Here is a 27,056-nt window from a genome sequence, read left to right as displayed (position 1 = left end):
CGTCGTGTTTTTGTTGTGTGTTCGTTCTGAAGCAAGAGAGTTTGTAATAGATGGTGAAAATAATTTATGGACAGTTCTATCTTCTGTTGACGAGTTCAACAAATGGGTTGAGAAAACTTGTTTTTAGATTAGGGATTCTTTAGTTCTGAAGTATGATTCCAAGACTGATTCAGTGCTCGAAGTGATCGAAGAAGACTACAAAATCTGCAACAACGCCAATCCAATAAAATCACACCATGATGGAGAAACTATAATTTCACTAGAAAAATTAGGTCTATTTTTTTTTCATCAGTGGAGCTGAAAACATTGCCAGAAGGGTCAAAAGCTAGAGGTTATGGTTCTATCCAATAAATATGGCTCCAGCAACCAATCTACAGCTCAGGTACCTTCTCCGTATCATCACCATCACCACTATCATGCACCGGCGCTAGCCCCGACTAGCGGTGGTACTGGTCTAAAGGCGGCGGTGGGGTTTATTTATGGCACTGAGATGGTGCGAAGTTTGGTTTCATTGTGTAGACTAATTTTATTATTCATCGGTTGTAACGTTGAGCTACATTTTATTTTTATTATTTTTTGTCACATATATACTTCCTCTTTTAATGCAAAATTAACTGAAGAAAAACCCTAAACCCTATGACCCAGAATCTGCCTAGAAATGCCTAAAAATTAGACTGCGTCCCTGCCGTGGCCATGACGCATCCCGGACTTGGCCTGCACACCAAGTCCTAGAAATTGCCTAGAAAAGCCTGCAAATCAGGCTGCGTCTCTATCGCGGCTAGGATGCGTCCCGAACTTGGCCAACACATCGTGTCCACAAACTACCTAGAAATGTCTGAAAATCAGGCTACGTCCCTACCTGGCCAGGAGGCGTACGGACATGGCCTGTACACTGTTCCCAGAAACTGCCCAGAATTACCTAAAAATCAAGCTCCGTCCCTGTCGTGGCCCTAACGCGTCCTTGACATGACCTGCATACCATGACCCAGAAACTAACGAGAAATGCCTAAAAATCAGGCTGCGTCTAGGATAAGGCTTCCACACCGTGCCCAAAAACTTCTCGAAAAAGCTTGAAAATCAGGCTGTGACCTCGTCGTGGCCCGGATGCATCTCGGACGTAGCCTGAACATCATATCCCAGAAACTGCCTAGAAATGCTTGAAAATTAAGCTGCGTCCCTGCCACATCCTAGACATGACCTGTACACTGTGTCCAAGAAACTACCCACAAATGCTGGAAATTAGGTTGCATCCTTGCAGTAGCCTTGACGCGTCCCGAACATTGCCTGTACACTGTGTCTAAGAAAATGCGTAGAAATACGTGAAAATTAGGATATGTCCCTATATCATCCTGGACATGGCCTACTCACCGTGCCCTTGAAATTGCCTAAAAATGCCTAGAAACTAGGCTGCATGCCTGCTGCAGCCCAAACGATGCCCAAACATGGACTGCATATCGAGTGCCAAAAATTGCCTACAAATGCTTGGAAATCAGGCTACGTCCCTACTGCAGCTAGGGTGTGTCCTAGACGTGGCTTGCACACCTTGCCCAAAAACTTCCCAGAAATGCCTGAAAATCAGGTTACATCCCTGTCGCGGCCGGACGTATCCCGATCATGGCCTACACACCATGTCCTAGAAATTGCTTAGAAATACCTGAAAATTTGATTGCGTCCCTGACTCGTCCTGGACAAGACTTGCACACCATATCCCAAAAACTGCCTAGAAATGCCTGGAAATCAGGTTGCATCCCTACTGCGGCCTAGACGCATCCCGGACATTGCCTGCACACCGTGTTAAAAACTTCACTCAAAAATAGTTTCTTATTTTTGACCGTCATGTTTTCCTGTGTGTTCTTTCTGAAGCAAGAGAGTTTGTAGTGGGCTGTAAAAATAATTTATGGGCAGTTCCATCTTCTGTTGACGAGTTCAACAAGTGGGCTAAGAAAACTCATTTTCAGATTGGGGATTCTTTAGTTCTGAAGTATAATTCCAAGACTCATTTAGTGCTGGAAGTGAACGAGGAAGACTAGAAAATTTACAACAATGCCAATCAAATAAAATCACACAATGATAGAGAGAATCAGGAGGCATCCTTGCCATGGCCATGACGCGTCCCATACTTAGGCCTGCACACCGGGTCCCAAAAATTGCCTAGACATGCCTGAAAATCAGTCGGCATCCCTGCCACGGTCAGGATGCATCCCGGACTTGGCCAGCACACCGTACCCACAAACTGCCTAGAAATTCCTAAAAATCAGGCTGTGTCCCTACCTGGCCAGGAGGCATCCCGAACATAGCCGATACATCGTGCCTAAAAACTACCCGAAATTGCCTAAAAATCAGGTTCTATCCCTGCCCTGGCCAGGATATGTCTTGGATATGGCCTATACACCTTGACCCAGAAACTGATAAGAAATGCCTGAAAATCAGGCTGCGTCTAGAACATGGTCTGCACACCGTGCCCAAAATCTCCCCAAAAACGCTTGAAAATCAGGCTGTATCCCTGCCAAGCTAGGATGCGTCCTTGAATCGTGCCTAGAAATTGCTCGAAATGACCTGAAAATCAAGCTCTATCCCTGTCATGGCTCGGGCGCATCTCGGAAATGACCTGCACACTGTGAAGCAAAAACTAACGAGAAATGCTTGATTTTCAGGCATTTCTGGGCAATTTCTGGGCACGATGTACAGGCCATGTCTGGGACGTGTTCTGGCTACGACAAGGATACAACCTGATTTCTAGGCAGTTTTTGGGACACGGTGTGCAGGCCACATCCAGGACGCGTTAGGGATATAGCCTGATTTTCAGGAATTTCTAAGCAGTTTCTAGGACACAGTGTGTAGGCCATGTTTGGGACGTATGTGAAGGATGCTGGCATACGTAGGCAGCACATAGTTCATACCCATACCCATCCCAGGCATGCTAAGGGACATCTCATGCATCTGAATTCAGTATAGTAACTACTGGACATCATATGCACATGAAGAGAGCAACTCAGGCACAATGCAAAAATGCAGGGAAGGGGGCATATCACAAGCACACAAAAGCACATCGCAGTCATACCAAGGCGACATATCGGGGCACCCAAACTTAAGATCATATGTTTTATGTCCACTGCACCAACTTTAGCACAGAGGATCCCAACTTGCTTCGTTTGCTATGCGTTACTGTACATGGGTTTTTGTCTTTCCACACGTAGGCATTGAAAAGAAAAGTTGTTTCAAGGACCATGGACATTTTAGCCTCAAAGCATTCCCAAATAAAGGAAATTTTGATTAGGAGGAACCGAAGGGGAGGGACAAATTGGAGTGACAAAGGGCTGAATCTTAGCGGATCATGGCAATAAGGCCACTCTGTCACTAATAATACCAATCGCATATTTAAGTCATCTGCAAAGGAATCTACCCATCGCTCGATTGAAATTGTACTTCAAGGCGGCCGATGTAGCACGTCCACTGCAAGAGCTTGGCCAATGACATGTACCCCTGGGGGCCGTAAGGCCCCTACTATAGGTCAGCAAGCGGTCGACAGGTGTACACATCGCCTCTAGCCTGAATTCTGATTTAGAGTAGTTCAGTCATAATCTAGCGTACTGTAGCTTCACGTCACTAGATTTTCAACCAAGTGTGATGACCAATTGTGCGAATCAATGGTACCTCTCGTACTAGGTTGAATTACTATTGCGACACTATCATCAGTAGGATAAAACTAACCTATCTAGCATTCGGTCATAATCCAGCTCACGTTCCCTAATGGTGTGTGCACAATCTAACACTTGGTGAATTTTGCTTCACAATGATAAGAAGAGCCAACATTGAAGGATCAAAAAGCAACGTTGCTATAAACGCTTGGCTACCACAAGCCAATTATCCCTATGGTAACTTTTTTGACACCTCTAGTTTCAAATTTCAAAGGTCTAAAGGATTGTTAGGCTATGCTTTCACGATTCTTATTCGTACTAGAAATCAGAATTAAATGAGCTTTTACCCTTCTGTTCCGAACTAGATTTCTGTTCTCGTTGAGCTCATCTTTGGACACCTACGTTATCTTTTAACAGATGTGCCATCCTAGCCAAACTCCCCACCTGACAATGTATTCCACTTGGATCAGCCCACGAAGCGAGCCTTAGGTCCAAAAATAGGAGCAGTGTCCACCTCTAATTCACGAAATAAGTAAAATAACGTTAAAAGTAGTGGTATTTCTCTTTCGCCTTTCAGTTCCCACTTATTCTACACCTCTCAAGTCATTTTACAAAGTCAAACTAGAGTCAAGCTCAATAAGGTCTTCTTTCCTCGTCGATTCTGCCAAGCCCGTTCCCTTGGCTGTGGTTTCACTAGATAGTAGATAGGGACAGTGGGAATCTCATTAATCCATTCATGTGCATCACTAATTAGATAATGATGCATTTGGCTACCTTAGGAGAGTCATAGTTACTGATATGATCTTGGAGTCGAGCCCGACGAAGGCAAGTGCGAGACGAGACCCATTGATAGTCGATGGCGGACCAATGATGCGATTAAGGGCAAAGCAAGTAAAACAAGCGATGGGATTGCTCGTTCAAGAAACCATGGATGGAACCATCTTCGGGTCGAAGGTCGAATTGACCTAGATCAATTTGTTATCAAGCAATGAAAGCGGAGGCAGAAAACAACACCATGCGGCCGCACAGGCAAAATTCCATTCGGCCGCACACATGGTTCCCGAAAACCAAAAGTCTAATTCGAGTTGAACCATGCGACCGCATGGATTTACACCATGCGGCCGCATAAGCTAAAAAAATTGGCGAATTTTCTATTTTTGGCCGAATTTCCTAATTTCGATAGAATTCTTATGAAATCAAATTATTACCACAATTTGATGGTTTTGGACGTTTTTATTCATTAGTATAAATAGGAGATTACTTTTCATTGTAATAACCTTTGAACCTTTGAACTTTTGACTTTTGAATTAATATTATAGAGAGAAATTTCTTCTTTCAATTTATTGTTCTTCTTGAACAATCTTGGAACTTATCAAGATTCAACTTCTTGTGGCATTCTATCAATCGGATTGTGGGTTCTTTTAATTGTAATCAAGGGGTTTTAGGTTCTTCACTAATCTAAGGTTTCTTGGTTCAATTCTTGGGGTTCGAGATCCAAAACCAGGTTAGTATTGGCGTTCTTGGGTTCCGCATCAATCTTATTGTGGGTTTCGTAGTTTCCATTGCTACAGGGTTCACATCAGTTGGTATCAGAGCTTTGGCTCCAATTTAATCAGGTTATATCCTTTATTTTCTAATTTTTTTCAATTTCTTGTGTTCTTATATCCAGAAGGTTTTCTTGATCTTTGATTCAAAATATTTCATCAAAAATCTTCAAATTCCATTTTTGAGCTCAATTTTCGCCCAAATCAGTTTTCGTTTTCTTTGTTGGTTTTGTTATGGATTTTCGGATCTAAAAAAAATTATTACTATTCATCCGTACAATAAAAAAAATTGTTAAATATTATTGATCCATCAAATACCAACTTTTATTATTTATTATCATTTCTAAATTACTTGGACACATTGAATCATTCCATTCCTTCAATTTAAATCAAGTTTTAAAAGTTTTCTTTGAGTCCTTTGTTACACAAATTCAAAGCCTTGTGTGTGTTCCGAGGGTAGAGAGGTGAGCTTAATAGAGGGTAAAAGCCTTGTGTGTGTTCCGAGTGACTTTTGGTGGGGCAGTAAAATAAAATTTTAGTGTTAGGATGTCAGAAAGGGCAGAATCAAACTCAAGCCGACGAGGCAATAATAGCAATGCATCAGAGGATTTAGTGCAAAGGTTTGAGAGGGCGTTTGAAGATGTGAGAGATAGGTTGGAGAAGCAGGAAGCTTGGATGAATAGATTAGATACATCGGTGGCTAATCTTAGTCGGGGACATCGAGTGGATGCATCCAATGCCAGAGGACCGAATAGATGGGAGCCTAGGAGGGAAAGGTGAGAGGAGTATGGATATGGGAGTGACATGGGTAAAGATGAATTTCACGGTGTTGAAATGGGAAGGATGAGGAATAGAGGCAATAGGTTTGACAGACGGGGTTGGAATGACCGTGGGGAGGAGTTGGATGGAAACTTGGGAAATATAAAAATGACAGTTCCTTCATTCAAAGGAAGGAGTGATCCCGAGGCATACCTAGAGTGGGAAAGGAAGGTTGAAATGATCTTCGAGTGTTATAACTATTCGGAGAAGAAAAAGGTGAAGTTAACAGTTTTGGAGTTCAGTGACTATGCAATTTCATGGTGGGATCAAGTGATTACTTCACAACGTAGGAGTGGGGGAAGACCAATCAGCACTTGGGAGGAATTGAAGTCATTGATGAGAAAGAGGTTTGTTCCTAGCCACTATTATCAAGAGATCCATCAAAAACTGTAAGGTCTATATCAAGGGTCGAAAAGTGTAGAGGACTATCATAAGGAGATGGAAATACTCATGATTAGGGCCAATGTGGTGGAGGATCGAGAGGCTACCATGGCACGATTCTTGAATGGGTTGTATAGGGAAATTGCCAATGTAGTGGAGTTGCAACATTATGAGGAGTTGGAAGACATGATGCATGTGGCTATGAAGGTAGAGAGACAAGGAGTTGTATTCACTTGTTCGAGCATTGGAGACTTGGCAGCACTACTTATGGCCAAAGGAATTCGTGATACACACCGATCATGAATCTTTAAAGCATTTGCAAGGTCAAGGTAAGTTGAACAAAAGACATGCGAGATGGGTGGAGTTTATCGAGACATTTCCCTGCGTCATCAAGTACAAACAAGGTAACGAAAATATAGTTGCTGATGCGTTGTCTCGAAGGTACGTGCTTTTAAATTCATTAAGTACTAAATTACTTGATTTCGAGCATATTAAGGGCACGTATGAATCTGATTGTGTTAGACATGTTAGGGGAACATTTTTATTGGCCTAAAATGCGACATGGTGTAGAACAAATATGTGGAAAGTGCATAACTTGTAAAAAGGTTAAGTCTAAGGTTCAACCCCATGGTTTGTATACTCCTTTGCCTGTACCTAGTGAACCTTGGGTAGACATATCTATGGACTTTGTGTTAGGTTTGCCTAGGACAAAAAGGGGTCGGGATTCAATATTTGTAGTGGTCGATAGTTTTCGTAAGATGGCGCACTTCATACCATGTCATAAAACTGACGATGCTACTAATATTGCAGACTTATTCTTTAGGGAAATAATACGTTTACATGGAGTACCTAAAAGTATAGTATCTAATAGGGACGTGAAGTTTTTGAGTCATTTTTGGCGTGTTCTGTGGAGTAAGTTAGGAACTAAGTTATTATTTTTTACAACTTGTCACCCACAAACAGATGGACAAACTGAGGTAGTTAATCGAACTATGACTCAACTACTTAGGACAGTGATCAATAAATTTTTGAAATTATGGGAAGAGTGTTTACCGTTTATAGAGTTCGCATATAATCGAGCTACACATTCTACTACTTCATTTTCTACTTTTGAAATTGTTTATAGTTTTAATCCACTAACACCTATAGATTTAATGCCTTTGCCTGTGCATGAACGAGGTAGCTTGGATGGGAAACGAAAAGCCGAGATGGTGAAAACACTCCATAAAAAGGTCAGGATGCAGATCGAAGATAAAGGAAAGCTGATTGCATCAAAAGAAAATAAAGGAAGAAGACGTATTACATTTGAGCCTGGAGATTGGGTCTGGGTGCATTTCAGAAAAGAGCGTTTTCCAGAAGAGAAGTCGTCAAAATTGCAACCACGAGGCGATGGACCATTTAAAATCTTCGAGAGGATCAATGGCAATGCATACAAAGTGGATTTACCTGGTGAGTATAATGTTTCAACTACTTTTAATGTATCTTATCTCTCTCTGTTTGATGTAGGTTTAGATTCGAGGATGAATCCTTTTGAAGTGGGAGGGGATCATATGATCCAGGAGTCGAGACCGACGAAGGCAAGTGCGAGACGAGATCTATTGATAGTCGATGGCGGACCAATTACGCGATCAAGGGCAAAGCAAGTGAAATAAGCGATTGGATTGCTCGTTCAAGAAACCATTGATGGAACCATGTTCGGGACTCAAAATGGAGCAACTTTCATGATCGGGTCGAAGGCCGAATCGACCTGGATCAATTTGTTATCAAGCGACGAAAGAGGAGGCAGAAAACAACACCATGTGCCTGCACAGGCAAAATTCCATGCGGCTGCACACATGGTTCCCAAAAACCAAAAGTTCAATTTGAGTTGAACCATGCAACCGCATGGATTTACACCATGTGGCCGCACAAGCCAAAAAAATTGGCAAATTTTCTATTTTTGGCCGAATTTCCTAATTTTGATAGAATTCTTATGAAATCAAATTATTACCATAATTTGATGGTTTTGGACGTTTTTAGTCATTAGTATAAATTGGAGATTACTTTTCATTGTAATAACCTTTGAACTTTTGACTTTTGAATTAATATTATAGACAGAGAAATTTCTTCTTTCAATTTATTGTTCTTCTTGAACAATCTTGGAACTTATCAAGATTCAGCTTCTTGTGGCGTTCTATCAATCGGATTGCGGGTTCTTTTAATTGTAATCAAGGGGTTTTAGGTTCTTCGCTAATCTAAGGTTTCTTGGTTCAATTCTTGGGGTTCGAGATCCAAAACTGGGTTAGTATTGGCGTTCTTAGGTTCTGCATCAATCTCATTGTGGGTTTCATAGTTTCCATTGCTACGGGGTTCGCATCAGTTACTCCCACCGTTTACCTGTGCTTGGTTGAATTTCTTCACTTTGACATTCGGAGGACTGGGCAGAAATCAAGTTGCGTGAGCATCCACGGGTACCATCGCAATGCTTTGTTTTAATTAAACAGTCGGAGTCCCCTTATCTATACTAGTTCTTAGTCGACCGTTCGATGCCCAGAGAAGGCCCTCGAAGGAAATGTTCCCAGTCCATCCCCCGATCGGCATGCGTCTGCTCGCTTTCATCGCGGGAGCAGATCGAATAGTCCATCGACAGTCGATGGGTTCAGGACTGGGACCCCCATGCCCATCCCTCAGAGCCAATCCTTTTCTCGAGCTTACAGATCCATTTTACTGACTTCTCTTGCCTACATTGTTCCATTGGCCAGAGGTTTTTTACCTTGGAGACTTGATGCAATTATGAGTACGACTGAGTGCAGATGGTACTCGGTCTTCTAGATTTCCAAGTGTCGTCGGGGGCGCACCGGACATCACGAGACGTGCGATGCTTTTCCAGTCGCTGAACCCTACCTCCGATTGAGCCATTTCTAGGGTGGACAGGCTATTAAACGAAAAAGATAACTCTTTCTAAGGCCCTCGATGACGTCTCCGGACTCCCTAACATTCTCGTCAACCATCGGGTATAAGTCACGCACTTCAGTACTATCCATTTTTGGGGCTTGTTGATTCGATAGGTGAGTTGTTACAAACTTCTTTACGGATTTCGACTTCCATGACCACCGTCCTATTGTCTTAATCGACCAACACCCTTTGTGGGATCTAGTTTGCATACAGTTGGGCACCATAAATGGACTTTCGGTTCATCCCACATTGCCAGTTCTACTTACCAAAAATGACCCATTTGGAGCTCTCGATTTCATGGAGCAGTTCAACAAAGCAGCTGCACCGTCCTACGTATTTAAAGTTTGAGAATAGGCTGAGGATGTTGCGCCCTGGATGCCTCTAATCATTGACTTTACCTAATAGAACTCGCGTCTAAGCTCCAGGTATCCTGAGGAAAACTTCGGAGGGAACCAGCCACTAGATGGTTCGATTAGTCTTTCGTCCCTATACCTATGTCAGATGAATGATTTGCACATTAGTATCACTGCCAGCCTCCACCAAATTTTTTTCTGGCTTCGATCCTCTCTGGCATAGTTCACCATCTTTCGGGTCCTAACATGTATGCTCCCACTTAAACCCTTCTCAGAAGATCGAGGTCGATCGGTGTTGCACCCCTCGAGGGGATCACGCCATTCAACTTTCTTGCAGCTTACTGGTTTACTCGGCCATTGACTCGCACACATGTCAAACTCCTTGGTCAGTGTTTCAAGATGAGTCGAATGGGGAGCCCGTAGGCCAGCATAGGGAGCACGCAGGTGTTGAGGCATGCTGAGGGCACGCGCTGTCCCCCACAATCGGGACAATGACATTTCATGGGCATGTCAACTGCCTAAGCTTTGGTTATCTCCTCAATTTGTGCTGGTCCACACCACGAGTCGATCAACAGACCAACTTGTTGTCATTCCACATCCTATCGAGATGCATCACTGACCCCATTCGCTTCTCTTCGGACAATTTCAAGCACTCTTTGACTCTTTTTTCAAAGTTCTTTTCATCTTTCCCTCACGGTACTTGTTCGCTATCGGTCTCTCGCCCGTATTTAGTATTGGATGAAATTTACAGCCCAATTGGGCTGCATTCCCAAACAATCTGACTGGTCGACAGCACCTCATCGTGCGGTAGGGTTTGAGCACAATGGGGCTCTCACCCTTTCTGGCGTCCCTTTCCAAAGGACTTGAGCTCAGTCCGTCATTGAGGATGTTTCTCCAGAATACAATTCAAATGGTAGGGCCATTCGATTCTCAAGTTGGGCTTTTGTCGGTTCGATCGTCGTTACTAGGAAAATCCTTGTAAGTTTCTTTTCCTTCACTTATTGATATGCTTAAACTCAGTAGGTGATCTCGCCTGACCTGGGGTCATCGTCGAGGTACGAGGAACACCTTCGGGGTCGAGGCATTTAGGCCGACAACGTGCAAGTTAAGGTCTTCAACCACCAATTATCACAAGTCGCATCAATGTCGAATCGCATTTGGACTAGCCGTGCGTAGACGTGCATGGGAGCCAGTGTCGAGCGCATGCGTACATGTTGACGGAGTGAGTCTCAGAGTCGAGACGACTATTTGGTCGTGCCCGTATCATCCTCCCGTACGTGTCGCGAAACGAGTTCGTGGGTCTGCTTTTTAGGTTTCGACAATGATCCTTCCATAGGTTTACCTACGGAAATCTTGTTACGACTTTTCCTTTCTCTAAATGATAAGGTTTAGTGGACTTCTCGCGACATCATGGGCAGTGGACCGTCCACATTGTTGCGATTCGAAACATTCAATCGCTAAAAGTGACAGACGGTGTGTACAAAGGGTAGGGACATAGTCAAGGCGAGCTGATGACTTACGCTTATTAGGAATTCTTCGTTGAAGACCAACAATTGCAATGATCTATCCCCATCATGATGAAATTTCAAAGATTACCCAGACCTGTTGACCAAGGCTATAAACTCGTTGAATACATCAGTGTAGCGCGCATTCGGCCCAAAACATCTAAGGGCATCACACACTTGTTATTGCCTCAAACTTTCGCAACCTAAAAGGTCGTAGTCTCTAAGAAGCTAACCCGAAAGGGTACCCCAGTATAGCTAGGAAGTAGGTTCAAGTCTCGTTTGTTAACGAAATTAACCAAACAAATCACTCCACAGACTAAGAACAGCCATGCACCACTACCCATAGAATCTAGAAAGAGCTCTTAGTAAAAGTGAGTTAGAGATTGATGCTCTCAATCTAGTGAGAGAAAATCCCACATGGTACACACTTGCCTTGAGAGTTTTCTTATGTTTTGGTTTGATTTTTACTAATCTTTGGTGAAAATTGAATTTAAACATATTGTTTGTTGCTAGATTCTACTCTAATTTGTGGTTTGGGGACAACTTTTGTTCGTTCTGGGCAACTTATTTTCAACATGAGTTGTTTGCTTATACTGTAGAGTACAAAGATTTTATACTGCAGGTTGGTTTTTAGTTCAAGTTCGGTGGGATTTCTAGATAGTGTTCTTACTATTTCTCTCAGAGTCTTGGTTAGATTTGTTGCTTCTTGCTGGTTTGTGAAGTCGTTCAGTTGCATTCAGTTTTTGGGTGCTTCATTCTACTCATTTTCTGGTTAACCTTTCGCTATTGTTGGAAGTTTGTGTTTCTCTCGACTTCTTTGGATTTTCAAGACTTCTGCTTCAGTTTTATTTCTACTCATCCTGGAGTTTTAGCTTACATTTTTTATCTTTCTTTGGTTGTGGTTCTCTTCTTGTTGGTTTCACCATAGCTTGGTCTTCCAGTTTCTAGTGTGTTCTGCTGCTTTCTTGTGTTTTGCTTGCCTCAACCAGGTTTTGGGATTTGTTTTCAGTCTCCATCCGGTTCCTCTCGCTCCTGGTTCTTGATGTTCTCACTGTTTGCTTGTTGTATCTATTTTATATGTATTGGTGCTCACAGATTTTGAATTTGTCTCTGGTCTCTCTGCTACCTTCCTGTCGTCTGCCTTATGTCGGGGATTGGTGGCTAATTTGTTTCAATTTTGGGTTTAGGTCAGTGTTTAACTATCTGGTTTGCATAGACTCCTTGCCCTGTAGCTTCTATTCTTGACCAGATGATTTGCCCCAGGTGAATCGGTCCACTTTCTATTTTGGGCCTGTGTTTGTTCTGTTTTATTTCCTCACAGTTTCTCTTGATTGGCCTTGCTAGACCTGGTTTTGTACTATCTTATTTTGATCCCATTATCGTCTTCTTGGGCCTGTATTGGACTGTTTTCTTTGGGTTTCTTATTATCTTGTGGATCTTTTTGCTGTACGATTTTATTCTATGTAGTTTGGGCTGTTTTGGGTCTTTGTTCCGACACTTATATTTTTATGTCCAGTTGCTTACGACCGACCCAGTTTCCCTATTGCTTCTATTGGTATTATATTGGACTAATTTTTATTACTTTCAAGCCTCTCTTCTACACAATTTTCTTTCTCATTCCAGCTGCACCCATCTCTACTCTACATGGGGGAAGAAGAAACATGTTTCTAGCCAAATTATTTGTTTGGCACCTCTAAAACCCCAGTCTCATCGACAGGCTGATGGTGTGGGGGGTATTGACGCCACTTCAAAGATAATTTTTGCGGAAAATAATAAGGAAAGTTTACCTTCACCAAGTGTATCATTAACACTTGGAGAAAATGACACTAAATCTGAAAATTCGGAGGTGGAATCGAATATGGTAGACCTGAAGCAACAAAAAAGTGCAAATGTTGCTGGAAATGGAGTTGTAAAGGATGCTAAAACTCCATGGATTAATCTTTTTAAAGATAATAGAAAGACGGATGAAAATATCATATTAAAAGCTTTTGAAAATCAATCCGAAGAAGTGATTTTCGATATCTCGGATGAAGAAAATATTGAGAATTCATGGGGATACAGGCTTGTTGGATATTTCATCGGCCGGTTTCAGGGAAAAGTGGCTCTTCTCCAACTTTGTGACTCGTGGAAGGTGAACTATAAATATTTTGTGCATGCTAGTGGTTGGTTTGTCTTCAAAATCGAAATGGATATGGATGGACTTAGTGTTATGCATGGGGGTCCATATTTGGTTTTTGGAAGATCGTTAATGCTTAAAGTTATGCCACGTTATTTTGATTTTGATGATAAGGATGTGATTACTATCCCGTTGTGGATAAACCTATCGGGTTTACCTTTGGAATTTTGGAATACGAATGCCTTGGGCAAAATTGTGTCAAAGGTTGGGAAACCCATCTCAACCGACAAAATTACAGCAACTAGAGGCCGACTTTCGTATGCAAGAGCTCTTGTGAAAATTGATGCTTCTATCGACCTTGTGCGGGAGGTTAAGATTAGACTTCCAAATGGAATGTTGAGTGAATAAGAAATTATATTTGAACATAAACCAAAGTTTTATGGTTCTTGTAAAATCTTCGGTCTTACTTCTCTTGGATACAATGTAAAACATGGACATGTGGACAAAGTTAAGGCAAAAATTGGGGTATCTACTAATGTACAAATTCAAGATGCTTAGGGTACTAAAAAATAGGCTGGAAAATCAGCTGCAAACTCACAGTCATCGTCTACTAAATCGACAGATTGTGGGAAAGTAAATGGACAGCAATCTGGGATTTTGGTTGAGCAATGAAGGCAGCCTCTTAACCAAAATTTAGATCACTTAATTGATGACAAGCAAGCCCAGATTTTGGGTCAGGAAGAAGTGCCGTTTGTAGAGGCTGGTAGCAAGAAAAATCGGGCAGCTCATGGAAAGAATAATGCTCGGTATTCAGCACCTATTTCTTTGGTAGATTCTTTTGCAAATGTCAATGAAGCAGAACTAAAAATGCTAAAAATGAGAAGCTCAAAGGTATTGTTGTTGAGCAAAGAAAACCGATTACAAAAGTTGCCAAGAAGAAGGGTATATCCCTTGCTTCAACGTCATGAAGATTGCATTTTGGAATGTTAGGAATATGAATCCACCCCTTAAATAAGATTGGATTCATGAATTTATCAAGCAACATTGCATTGATGTTATGGGCATTTTGGAAACAAGCTTGGGGGATCGAAAATGATGAGAATTTTGAGGAATAAGTTCGATGATTTCATGCATTTCAACAATTTTTGTACTCATAGAGCCGTATGGAGCTTGATTTTGTGGAATCCATCCAAAGTATTTTTGGATGTGATGGATGGAATCATTTATTGTAAAGCTACTTGCAAGTTAACATCTTATACCTTTCTTGTTAGTTTTGTTTATGGATTTCATACTATGGTTAACTGGAGACCACTTTGGAACAACATTATGGAGTTCAATGCTAATGTCTCATCACTGTGGTTGATTCTTGGTGACTACAATAATGTTCTTAAATTTGATGAGAAATGTAATGGGGGCAGATGTTACCCCTTATGAAATCAAGGATCTTACAAATTGTTACCTTCATGTGGGTCTAATGGATGTACGGTCTATTGGTTGTTATTACACATGGACTAATAGTTTGGTTTGGAGTAAAATTGATAGGGTAATGGTCAATGATATTTGGGTACAAAATGGGGCATATGTTGTTGCAAATTTTCTATCCTCTGGTTGTCTTTCTGATGGATCCAGACTTGTCCTCCAATGGATCCTCGTTAAGGGATTTAGATTGTACTAATTCCAATTACCAGACTCTCAGAGCTCAGTATTATTATTTATTGTCACTACCTCCCTGTATCAAGATTGGGTAATTTGCGCGCCTACTGCCTTCCTTGGATGTGGTAGCCATTTCTCAATCTCCCTCTCCAGAATCGAACCCTAATTCTCCATCACCCATCACCACCTTAGTAGGCCACTATCCTACCATCGAAAGTTGATAGGGAAGAAATTTGAATGATGCATCGTCGGCACGAAGACCGTGATATCCGTCAAATTATCATGAATCATCACAGCAACAGGCGAAGCCCACGTCGACCTTTTATCTAATAAATGGGTCTCTTCCAGAAGTAGGGATTTGTTGCACGTATTATCTCTAGAATTACTACAATTATCTGAGCAGTAGGTACCATCAAATAAACTATAACTAATTTAATGAGCAATTCGCAGTTTCACAGTCTAAATTAATTCATTGTTACACATGCATGGCTTAATCTTTGAGACAAGTATATGACTACTAGTAGGATCAACCAGATAGCATTCCTCCTCGATGTTGACATCGTACTGACGGAGGTCCGGGATGAGGAAGAACGTCATTCGCACGCAACATGGAATGCTTGTTCAGGGGTAATCGGAGGATTTACATCCTCGTATCCGGATTTGAGAATTCGATCACTCTATCATGGCCTGAGTCCCGCACTTTACGCTGCGAACAGGGTGGAACACAACGCATGCTTTTTAGTTTACCTTCGACCACGAATGTTACTCGCGACTTCGGGCAAAATAGGGTCATTTTTGGTAAGGAGATGCCGTTATGATAGGTATGCAGCACAGGTAATCGATACGAAGATGACCAAATGTGAGATTAGAGCACCTAATGTACAGGCATGAGGAGGACATTGTCGTTGCCTGAGTAGGGATCCAATGTACCCCAACACGCGATCGTAGCTCACGTGCTTTACGTACACGATGCCGAAGCAAAGCTCACCGCATGTCCGCCAACCCAAAAGTTCACAAACAAGCGAAGAGTCGGGCCAGAACACGTCCCGCTATGCATGGTAAGAGAATGTTGAGAAACCAGCCGAAATTTATCGTGCGATGACGATCACGATCGTGAGCACCTGCTACATTGCCCAACACGTCGTCCCCGAAGGGCACAGTATGCTTCAAACAACATTTTCTTTGGTGTAGACATTTTGCTTATCCCTTCACGGGAGGCAAAAGAAGAATGGATCGAGGAAAGACCGAGATGGATTCAGTACTTTTAGGCACACAAGCGAGAAGCCTGCGTTGGCAAGTGGTCGAATCCTGTCGTTGGAGTTCACAGTGAGATGACAATCACAGCCACGAGCACTTACTATAATGCTCTACGAGCTGTGCCCAAGGGGCATCATATGCTCGACAATGTTTCTTTTGGTGCCCATATCCTAGTCTTTCCATCTTGCGAACGAGCAGCATCCGGTGCCGAGCCAACGCAAGCTGTAAGCATCTAGCTTCAACCTAATTTTTGAGGACGATCGAGATTCAACGTTGTACATGGGTGGAAAGCTCGTGTTAGCAAGGGGCCAAAATGTGAGTTCGCAGTACGATGAAAGTCATAATTGCGAGCACCAAATACATTGTCTCAAACATCGCGCCCAAGGGGTACCGCATGCACTTAGTTACGACAACGTCCCTCCTATCATGTGAATGAAGCAGGAAATGATCCCAAGGCAACACAGGCCACAAGGCACGAGCTTCGATCGATTTTTAGGTAACCCAATCAGAAGGTGTGCGTTCGAGAGAACTACATTGCAACGTGCATCTTATACTTAGGCCAATTGACCAACAATGTTGCAGCATGCATCTTATGCCTAGGCGAATCAACCGACATGCCGTACAGTTTCATCCCCACGCATGCCCTCCGTCCTACATTGTTGTACCTCACGACGGTCTCGATTCGGGACAATTTCACACCAACCGATCGGACATTGGGAAGTTGCAAGCACTACGTTGCAACATACATTTTATGCCTAGACCAATCAATCGACACGTTACGTGGTTTCTCATCTCCACGCATGCCCTCTATCCTAATTGTTCCTCCTACTTTTATCGAGTCTTTACTCCATTTTTGGACTGAAAAAGGAAATTACGAGAAAATTTAGGGCCATCTTTCAACACGTAATGTGATTTCATGCCCACGCATGCCTTCTATTCAGGTGCTACTGGGGGGTCACTGGTTGGAGTATCACTGGAGCAGCACCATTGTCAGACGGAAACTTGCCCGAGCCGGCATGTACCGATCCCTAAGGCTTCGAAGTTTGAAGGGATACAAGCCACTTGTAGGCAGTTGCTCCCTATAGCAGCTTGCACATGCTGCTTGCTCCCTTTCATACACCTCTCCCCTATAATAGACTTCTGCGAAAAAAACCCAAGTGACAGGAGTAGATATCAAAGGCCTGAGGAATCATACTATTTCATTTCCATTTTCTATAGGATTTTCGGTGATGATTTTTTAGAAAATTCTTTTTGGCTATGAAAGTATGATTGAATGGGGTCTCAAAAAAAATAATTTCGATCAAAAACTATTTTTATTTGTAATATAGAAAAATATTGAAAATAGGGAAAAATTAAAAAAATGGAAAACGGACGGGGAAAAGTTCCTAAAAATCACGGGAGGCACATTATCATCAAATATTTGAGGAGCAATTGCTCTTTTGTAAAAAACAATTTCGATTCACACGTATTTTGGTGCATGCACTAAAATAGGGAAGGGGGTAGGAGAAAGGTGAAATGTGGTGGAAACAACTCGAAATGTTTTAAATTCGAACAATAAACTTCTATCGCGCGCTCATTTTATGTTCTCGACGACCATCCATCCTTAAAACATTGCAAGGCTTACTTTTGCTCATCATGTGACATGAAGGCAGGGCCGTGTCTTGGTAATGGCAGGGATGTAGGCACATTTTCAAGCATTCTTAGGCACCTTTAGGCACATGATGTGCAGACCATGTCAGGGATGTGAGCACGTTTTCAGGCACTTCTAGGCAATTTTCGTGATAAGGTGTGCAGGCCATGTCAGGGAATTGGGCACTTTTTCAAGAATTTTTGGGACCCGGTGCGCAGGCCATGCCCAGGATGTGAGCAGATTTCCAGGCATTTCTAGGCAGTTTATGACACACGATATGCAGGCCACGTCCTGGCCATGGCAGGGAAGCAGCTTGACTTTCAAGCATTTCTAGGTAGTTTGTGGGCACGAAGTGCAGGACATGTCCAGGACGCAGCCTAACTTTCAAGTATTTCTAGGTAGTTTTTGGGACACGACGTGCAAGCCATGTCCGGAACGCGTCCGGGTCACGATAGGGACACAACCTAATTTTCAGGCTTTTTTGGGCACAGTGTGCAGGCTATGTTCGGGACACGTCCTGGACAAATTTCTAGGCATTTCTTGGCAGTTTATAGCACATTGTGTGCAAGCCATGTCTAGGAAGCATCCTGGCCACGATGGGGATATAGACCTTTTTTAAGGCACACGAAGGTAGCATGGTGTGCAGGCCATGTTAGGGATGCAAGCACATTCTCAGGCATTCTGGGATATTTCTAGGACACGGTGCGCAGGCCATGTCCAGAATGTGTCCTGGCTGCAGTAGGGAAGCAGCCTAATTTTCATGCATTTCTAGGCAGTTTTTGGGACGTGGTGTGCAGGCCTTATCCAGGACGCGGCAGGGACGCAACTTGATTTTCAGGCATTTCTCGACAGTTTTTGGGACATGGTGTGTAGGCCATTTTTGGGACGCCTCCTGACTACGACAGGGATGCAACCTAATTTTTAGGCATTTCTAGGCAGTTTGTGGGCATGGTGATATGACCCGAGAGTCGAGACCGAGGAAGGCAAGTGGAGACGAGACCCGTTGATAGTTAATAGCGGATCAATGACGTGATCAAGGGTAAAGCAAGTGAAATAAGTGATGGGGTTGCTTGTCCAAGAAACCATTGATGGAACCATGTTCGGGACTCAAAATGGAGCAACTTTCATGTTTAGGTGAAAGGCCGAATCAACTTGGATGAATTTAATATTGAAGGCCAAAGACGGAGGAAAATGATAAGCCTATGCGACCGCATAGGCTTATGAGGCTCGAGGTCGCATGAATGCCTACCGAAACTTAAAGGAGCCAGCTCGTGTGAACTATGCGACCACATAGAAATGAGCATCCCAGTCGCATAGGCCAAAATTTTTGGCGAATTTTCTATTTTTTGCAATTTTTCATATTTTGTTAGTTTTTGATTCTTTTCCATATTTTGGGGATTATGCTTGACTTTTGCACGATGTTTACCTAGTTTTTACATTTAGCATAAATATGAGTTTTCATTCAATTGTAAGAAACTTTTTGACATATTTTGATATTAAATTAAAGTGAGGCGTATTGTCTTCTCTTTATCATTCTTCAACTCATCCCATGTGCTAATTGGCCTTTCTCGACCCCTACACCGTGATGTAAGTACTTGATCCCACCAAGATATCACGTAATCCACAAATTCAAGCACCGCCAATTTTACCTTTTTCTCCTCTGAATAATTATAGCACTCAAAAATCATCTCAACTTTCCTTTCCCACTCTAAATATGCTTCCGGATCGTTTCTCCCCTTAAATTGCGAAATAATCATTTTAATACTCCCCAAATTGACATCTACTTCATCTCCCAAGTTATCTCTACCTCGTCATTCTATCCTATTGCCCCTATGCCTCGCTCGACCCATATCAATGTCATTTTCATAAAAATCATCCTCATCACTACAATACTCACTTCGCCTTCCTCTCATAGATTCATGCCTACCTGGCCCCTAGCATTAGACATCTCCACTTATCCCTGGCTAAGATTAGCAATTATGGTACCTATTTGTGCCATCCATTCCCCTTGCTTATTCACCTTCTCCCTAACATCACCAAGTACCCGTTCAAACTTCCGTATCATGTCCTCCGATGCACTGTTATCATTATCATTTCGGCTTGAGTTAGAACCTTTTTTTCCGGCATCAGGTCACACAAATTTATATGCCTCACAAATATATCACTTGAAAACACTCAATATGGCTTTTTTCCTCTATTAAACTCACCACTCTGCCTTTTACCAGTCAAAGTCTCCCTCCAAGCACTTCAAAGAACCAAGTGAACTATATCAAGTGTTTTACCGGGAATTCAACAAACCGAATAATAACCAAGAACCACGAGACTTAAGGAATTGAATTTAGGCGGAAAAGATGATTGTTTAAAAAACAATCATATGTAAATAGACTCAATAGTAAAGTGAAGAATGGACACAATGGAATAGCCAAATCACACAATTCAAGAGTTATTTTTGTGTTGGTAGTAAAAAAAAAAGAAACAATAATATCAATTTTTTTTACTGTACGGATGAACAGTACTCTTTTTTTTTTACTTCTCTTGTAAAGAAATACGATTAAACTACCAACAACTCAATGAATTGAAATTGACGATAATTTACCGACACAAGAATGACAATAGAAATTGGGAAGAATGAAGAAAACAAGAAAAGACTTAACAAGTAACAAAAAGATATAACCTTTAATTAATTTGGAACCTTGCTCTGATACCAACTGATGCGAACCCCATAGCAACGTTGACTACGAAACCCACAATGAGATTGACGAACCCAAGAAAGCCAAATTAATCCAAGAGTTTCGGATTAATCCCAAAGAAAGTCGAGCAAAAAAACCCAACAAGAACGATGCTTGAAAGACCCCTTGATCACGCAATCCAAGAATTGAATTTGGTTGTTTGAATGCCACAAGTTAACACTTGATAAGTTTAAAGTTGTTTAATGAAGAATGATGAAGAGAAGACAATACGCCTCACTTTAATTCAATATCAAAATATGTCAAAAGTTTCTTACAATTGAATGAAAACTCCTATTTATAGTAAACCTAAAAACTAGGTAAAAATCGCGCAAAAGTCGAACATAATCCCCAAAATATGGAAAAGAATAAAAAAACTAACAAAATATGGAAAATTGCCAAAAATAGAAAATTTGCCAAAAATTTTGGCCTATGCGATCGCGATGCTTATTTCTATGCGGTCGCATAGTTCACATGGGTTGGCTCCTTTGAGTTTCGTTAAGTATTCATTCGACCATGACCCTCATAAGCCTATGTGGTCGCATAGGCTTATCATTTTCCTTCGTCTTCGGCCTTCGATATTAAATTGATCCAAGTTGATTTGGCCTTCAACCCGAATATGAAAGTTGCTCCATTTTCAGTCTTGAACATTGTTCCATCAATGGTTTCTTGAATGAGTAATCCCATTACTTGTTTTACTTGCTTTTCCCTTGATCACATCATTGGTCCGCCATCGACTATCAACGGGTCTCGTCTCGCACTTGGCTTCGTCGGGCTCGACTCCCGGGTCATATCACATGGTGTGCAGGACATGTCAACGACGTAGGCTGACTTTCGGGCACTTCTAGGAAGTTTTTGGGACATGGTGTGCATGCCATGTATGAGACTCATCCAGGCTAAGATAGGGACGCATCCTAATTTTTGACATTTCTGGGCACGGTGTGCAAGTCATATCTGAGACGCTCCTGACCGCGGCAGGGATGCAGTCTGATTTCCAGGCATCTCAAAGCAGTTTCTGGGACATGGTGTGTAGGCTATGTCCAAGATACGATAGGGACGCAACTTTATTTTCAGGCATTTCTAGGCAGTTTTTGGGACAAGGTTTACACTCCATGTTTGGGACACATCTGGGCCACGGCAGGGTGCAGCCTGATTTTCAGGCATTTTTGGGCAGTTTCTGGGCACGCTGTGTCAGCGATCGGCACGACAGGGACGCAACCTGACTTTCGGGCATTTCTACTCAATTTCTGGGACACAGTGTGTAGGCCATGTCCAGGACGCAGTAGGGACGCGGTCTGATTTTAAGGCATTTCTAGACAGTTTCTGGAACACGATGTGTAGGCCATGTTCAGGACGCGTCCCTACCACGGCATGGACGCAGGCATATTTTCAGGTACACGTAGATAGCACGGTGTGCTGGCCATGTTAGGGACGCATGCTCGTTCCCAATCATTCTGGGTAGTTTTTAGGGTATGATGTGCAGGCCATGTTCGGGACGCGTCATGGTCGGGCTAGGGCAGCGGCCTAATTTTTAGGCATTTCTAAGTAGTTTTTAGGACACGGTGTGCAAGCCATGTCTAGGACGCGATAGAGATGCAGCCTAATTTCAAGCATTTCTAGGTAGTTACTGGGACACGATGTGCAGGCCTTGTCTGAGACGTGTCCTGGCCATGGCAGGGACACAACCTAATTTTTAGGCATTTCTAGGCAGTTTGTGAGCATAGTGCGCAAGCCATGTATGGGACATATCCTGGCCACGACAGGGACGTAGCCAGATTTTTTCGACATTTCTAGGAAGTTTCTGGGACACGGTGAACAGGACATGTCCAGGACGCATCTTGATTTTCAAGCATTTTTATATAGTTTCTGGGACACGATGTGCAGGCCATGTTCGGGATGCGTCCATGCCACGGCAGGTATGCAGCTAAATTTTCAAGCATTTCTGGGTAGTTTTTGGCATGGTGTGCAGACCATGTCAACGATGCGTCTGGGCCCTGAGAAGGATGCAGCTTAATTTCCAAGCATTTCAAGATAGTTTTTGGGACATGATGTGTAGGCCTTGTTAAGGATGCGGCAGGGATGTAACTTGATTTTTAGGCATTTCTAGGTAGTTTTTGGGACACAATTTGCTAGCCCTATCCGGGACATGTCCGAGTTAGGGCAGGGACATAACCTGAATTTCCGACATTTCTGGGTAGTTTAGGGTCATAGTGTATAGGCCATGTCCGGGACGCGTATGAGCCGCGGCAGTGACGCAGCCTGATTTTCACGCATTTTTAGGATGTTTTTGGGACACGGTGTGCGGCCATGTCCAGGTCGCGGCAGGGACGTAGCCTGATTTTTAGTCATTTCTAGGCAGTTTCTGGGATACAGTGTACTGGCCATGTCCACGATGCATTCGGGCCACGGTAGGGACACAGCCTGACTTTAGGTATTTCTCGACAGTTTCTAGGTACGGTGTGCAGGCCATGTCCAGGACGCGTCCTGGCCGCGGCAAGGACGTAACCTAATTTTTAGGCATTTCTAGGTAGTTTTTGGGACATAGTGTGTAGGACATATCCAGGACGCAACCTAATTATCATGTTTTTGGGACAGGTGTGCAGGCCATATTCGAGATGCGTCTAGCCCACGGTAGGGACGCAACCTGATTTTTAGGTATTTCTTGTCTATTTTTAGGCACCGTGTGTAGGCCATGTCCGAGATGCGTCTTGGCCGTGGCAGGGACGAGCCTAATTTTCAGGCATTTCTAGGCTATTTCTGGGACACGATGTGCAAGCCATGTCTAGGATGTGGCGAGGACGCAACCTGATTTTCAAGCATTTTGAGGTAATTTTTGGGACACGGTGTGCAAGCCATGTTTAGGACACATTCGAGCCATGACGGGGACGCAACCTCATTTCCAGGCGTTTCTGGGCAGCAAGGCCACTCTGTCGCTTACAATACCTCATCACATATTTAAGTCATCTGTAAAGGATTTTGCCCACAGGTCAATGGAAATTGTACTTCAAGGCGACAGATGTAGCACGTCCACTGTAAGGGCTTTGCCAATGACAGGTGCCCCTGGGGTCATGAGGCCCCTACTGTAGGTAGGCAAGTGAATGTCAGATGCGCACATCGCTTCTAGCCCGAATTCCAACTTAGAGTCATTCAGTCATAATCCAGTGCACGGTAGCTTCGCGCCACTAGCTTTTCAACCAAGGACGATGACAAATTGTGTGAATCAATGGTTTCTCTCGTACTAGGTTAAATTACTACGTGACACTATCATCAGTAGGACAAAACTAGCTTGTCAGCATTTAGTGATAATCTAGCTCACGTTCCCTATAGGTGAGTGAACAATCCGACACTTGGTGAATTTTACTTCACAATGATAGGAAGAGCCGACATCGAAGGATCAAAAAGCAACGTCGTTATGAATGCTTGGCTGCCACAAACTAGTTATCTCTGTGGTAACTTTTCTAACACCTCTAGCTTCAAATTTCAAAGGTCTAAAGGATCATTAGGCCATGCTCTCATGGTTCGTATTCGTACTGGAAATTAGAATCAAATGAGCTTTTACCCTTCAGTTCCACAAGAAATTTTTGTTCTCATTGAGCTCATCTTAGGACACCTGCATTAACTTTTAACAGATGTGCCACCTCAGCCAAACTCCTCACCTAATAATGTCTTTTGTTCGGATCAGTCTGTGAAGAGAGCCTTGGGTCCAAAAAGAGGGACAGTGCCCCACCTCCGATTCACAGAACAAGTAAAATAATGTTAAAAGTAGTGGTATTTTACTTTCGCCTTTTGGCTCCCACTTATCCTACACCTCTCAAGTCATTTCACAAAGTCAGACTAGAGTCAAGCTCAATAGGGTCTTCTTTCCCCGCTGATTCTATCAAGCTCGTTCCCTTGGCTGTGGTTTCATTGGATAGAAGACAGGGACAGTGGGAATCTTATTAATCCAGTCATGCGCGTCACTAATTAGATGACGAGGGATTTGGCTACCTTAAGAGAGTCATAGTTACTCCCATCGTTTACCCGTGCTTGGTTGAATTTCTTCACTTTAACATTCAGAGCACTGGACAAAAATCACATTGCGTGAGCATCCGTAGGGACCATTACAATGCTTTGTTCTAATTAGACAGCCAAATTCTCCTTGTCCGTACTAGTTCTGAGTCGACTGGTTGACGCCCGAAAAAGGTCCTCGAAGTAGCCATTCCCAGTCCATCTCTCGATCGACACGCGAATAATCATCATCCTCCTGTGCATGTCATGGAACGAGTTTATGGGTCTACTTTGTAGGTTTTGACAATGATCCTTCCATAGATTCACTTATGAAAACCTTGTTACAACTTCTCCTTTCTCTAAATGATAAGATTCAGTAGACTTCTCACGACGTCGAGGGCAACAGACTGCCCACGTCGATGCGATATGAACACTTCACTAGAACATTCAATCAGTAGGAGCGATGGGCATTGTCTACAAAGGGTAGGGATGTAGTCAACATGAGCTAATGACTTATGCTTACTAGGAATTCCTCATTGAAGACCAACAATTACAATGATCTATCCCCATCACGATGAAATTTCAAAGATTACCCGGACCTATCGGGCGAGGCTATAAACTCGTTGAATACATTAATGTAGCGTGCTTGTGGCCCAGAACATCTAAGCGCATCACAAACCTATTATTGCCTTAAACTTCCATTGCCTAAAAGACCGTAGTCCCTCTAAGAAGCTGGCCACAAAGGGGTACCTCGACATAGCTAGTTAGCAGACTGAAGTCTCGTTCATTAACGAAATTAACCAGACAAATCGCTTCACCAACTAAGAATGGTCATGCTCAATAAAAGTGAGTTAGAGAGAGATGCTCTCAACCTATTGAGAGAAAATCCCACATGGTGCCCACTTGCCTTGAGAGTTTTCTTATGAATTCTCTTATGTTTTGGTTCGATTTTTACTAATCTTTGGTGAAAATTGAATTAAACATATTGTTTATTACTAGATTCTACTCTAATATGTGGTTTGGGTACAACTTTTGCCTATTTCTGGGCAGCTTATTTTCAACTTGAGTTGTCTGCTCATAGTGTAAAGTACAAAGATTTTATACTGTAGGTTGGTTTTCAGTTCAAGTTCGGTGGGATTTCTGGATAGTGTTCTTACTGCTTCTCTCAAGCCTTGGTCAGATTCGATTATTCCTTCTTGCTGGTCTGTTGAAGTCATTCAGTTGCATTCAATTTTTGGGTTCTTCATTCTGCTCACTTTTCTGGTTATCCTCTTACTGTTGCTGGAAGTTTGTGTTTCTCTCGACTTGTTTGGATTCTCAGGACTTCTGCTTCAATTTTATTTTTCCTCATCCTGGACTTTCAGCTTACATTTCAGGTCTTTCTTTGGTCCTGGTTCTCTTCTTGTTGGTTTCTCCATAGCTTGGTCTTCTGATTTCCAGTGTGTTCTACTACTTTCTTGTGTTTTGCTTACCTCGACTAGGTTTTGGGATTTGTTTTTGATCTCCATCAGATTTCTCTTGCTCCAGGTTCTTGGTGTTCTCACTATTTCCTTGGTGTACCTATTGTGTATGTATTGGTGCCCACATATTTTAAATTTGTCTCTGGTCTCTCTGCTGCCTTCCTATCATCTGCCTTGTGTCAGGGGTTGGTGGATGATTTGTTTCAATTTTGGGTTTACTTGGTCAATGTTTGACTATCTGGTTTGTGCAGACTCCTTGCCCTGCAGCTTCTATTCCTGACAAGACGGTTTGCCCCAAGTGACCCTATTCAATTTCTATTTTGGGCCTGTGTTTGGGCTATTTTATTTCCTCACAGTTTCTCTAGATGAGCTTTGCTGGACCCGATTTTGGGTTGTTTTGTTTTGATCCCCATTATCATCTTCTTGGGTCTGCATTAGGCTATTTTCTTTGGATTTCTTATTATCTTGTGGATCTTTTTGCTGCACGATTTTATTCTTTCCAGTTTAGGCTATTTTGGGTCTTTGTTCCTGCACTTATATTTTTCTGTCCAGTTGCTTGTAACTAGCCCAGTTTTCCTATTTCTTCTATTAGTATTATATTGGACTAATTTTATTACTTTCAGGCGTCTCTTCTACACAGTTTTCTTTCTCTTTCCAGCTGCACCCGTCTCTGCTCTACATGGGAAAGAAGAAGCATGTTTCTGGCTAAATTAGTCGTTTGGCACCTCTAAAACCCCAGTCTCTTCGACAGGTTGATGGTGTAGGGGGTATTGATGCCTCTTCAAAGATAATTCTTGTAGAGAATAATAAGGAAAGTTTGCCTTCACCAAGTGTATCGTTAACACTTGGAGAAAATGATACGAAAACTGAAAATTCGGAGATGGAATCGAATATGGTAGAATTGAAGCTACAAAAAGTGCAAATGTTGTTGGAAATGGAGTTGTAAAGGATGCTGAAACTCCATGGACTAATCTTTTTGAAGATAATAGAAAGATGGAAGAAAATATCATGTTAAAAGCTTTCAAAAATCAATCCAAAGAAGTGATTTTAGAT

The 27,056-nt window shown here is 42.5% G+C and overlaps 3 pseudogenes; 2 read left to right on the top strand and 1 right to left on the bottom strand.

Moving 5' to 3' along the window:
- Window positions 1–334: 334 nt before the first annotated feature.
- On the top strand, window positions 335–4,367 carry LOC111390036 (annotated as a pseudogene).
- A 19,065-nt stretch (window positions 4,368–23,432) lies between these two features.
- Window positions 23,433–24,498, top strand: LOC111390035 (annotated as a pseudogene).
- Window positions 24,499–24,519: 21 nt separating this feature from the next.
- Window positions 24,520–27,056, bottom strand: part of LOC111390034 — a 10,284-nt pseudogene continuing 7,747 nt past the window's right edge.

Source organism: Olea europaea, unplaced genomic scaffold (assembly GCF_002742605.1).
Source record: "Olea europaea var. sylvestris unplaced genomic scaffold, O_europaea_v1 scaffold643, whole genome shotgun sequence".
NCBI lineage: Eukaryota > Viridiplantae > Streptophyta > Magnoliopsida > Lamiales > Oleaceae > Olea > Olea europaea.
This window is presented reverse-complemented; position numbering and strand designations above follow the sequence as displayed.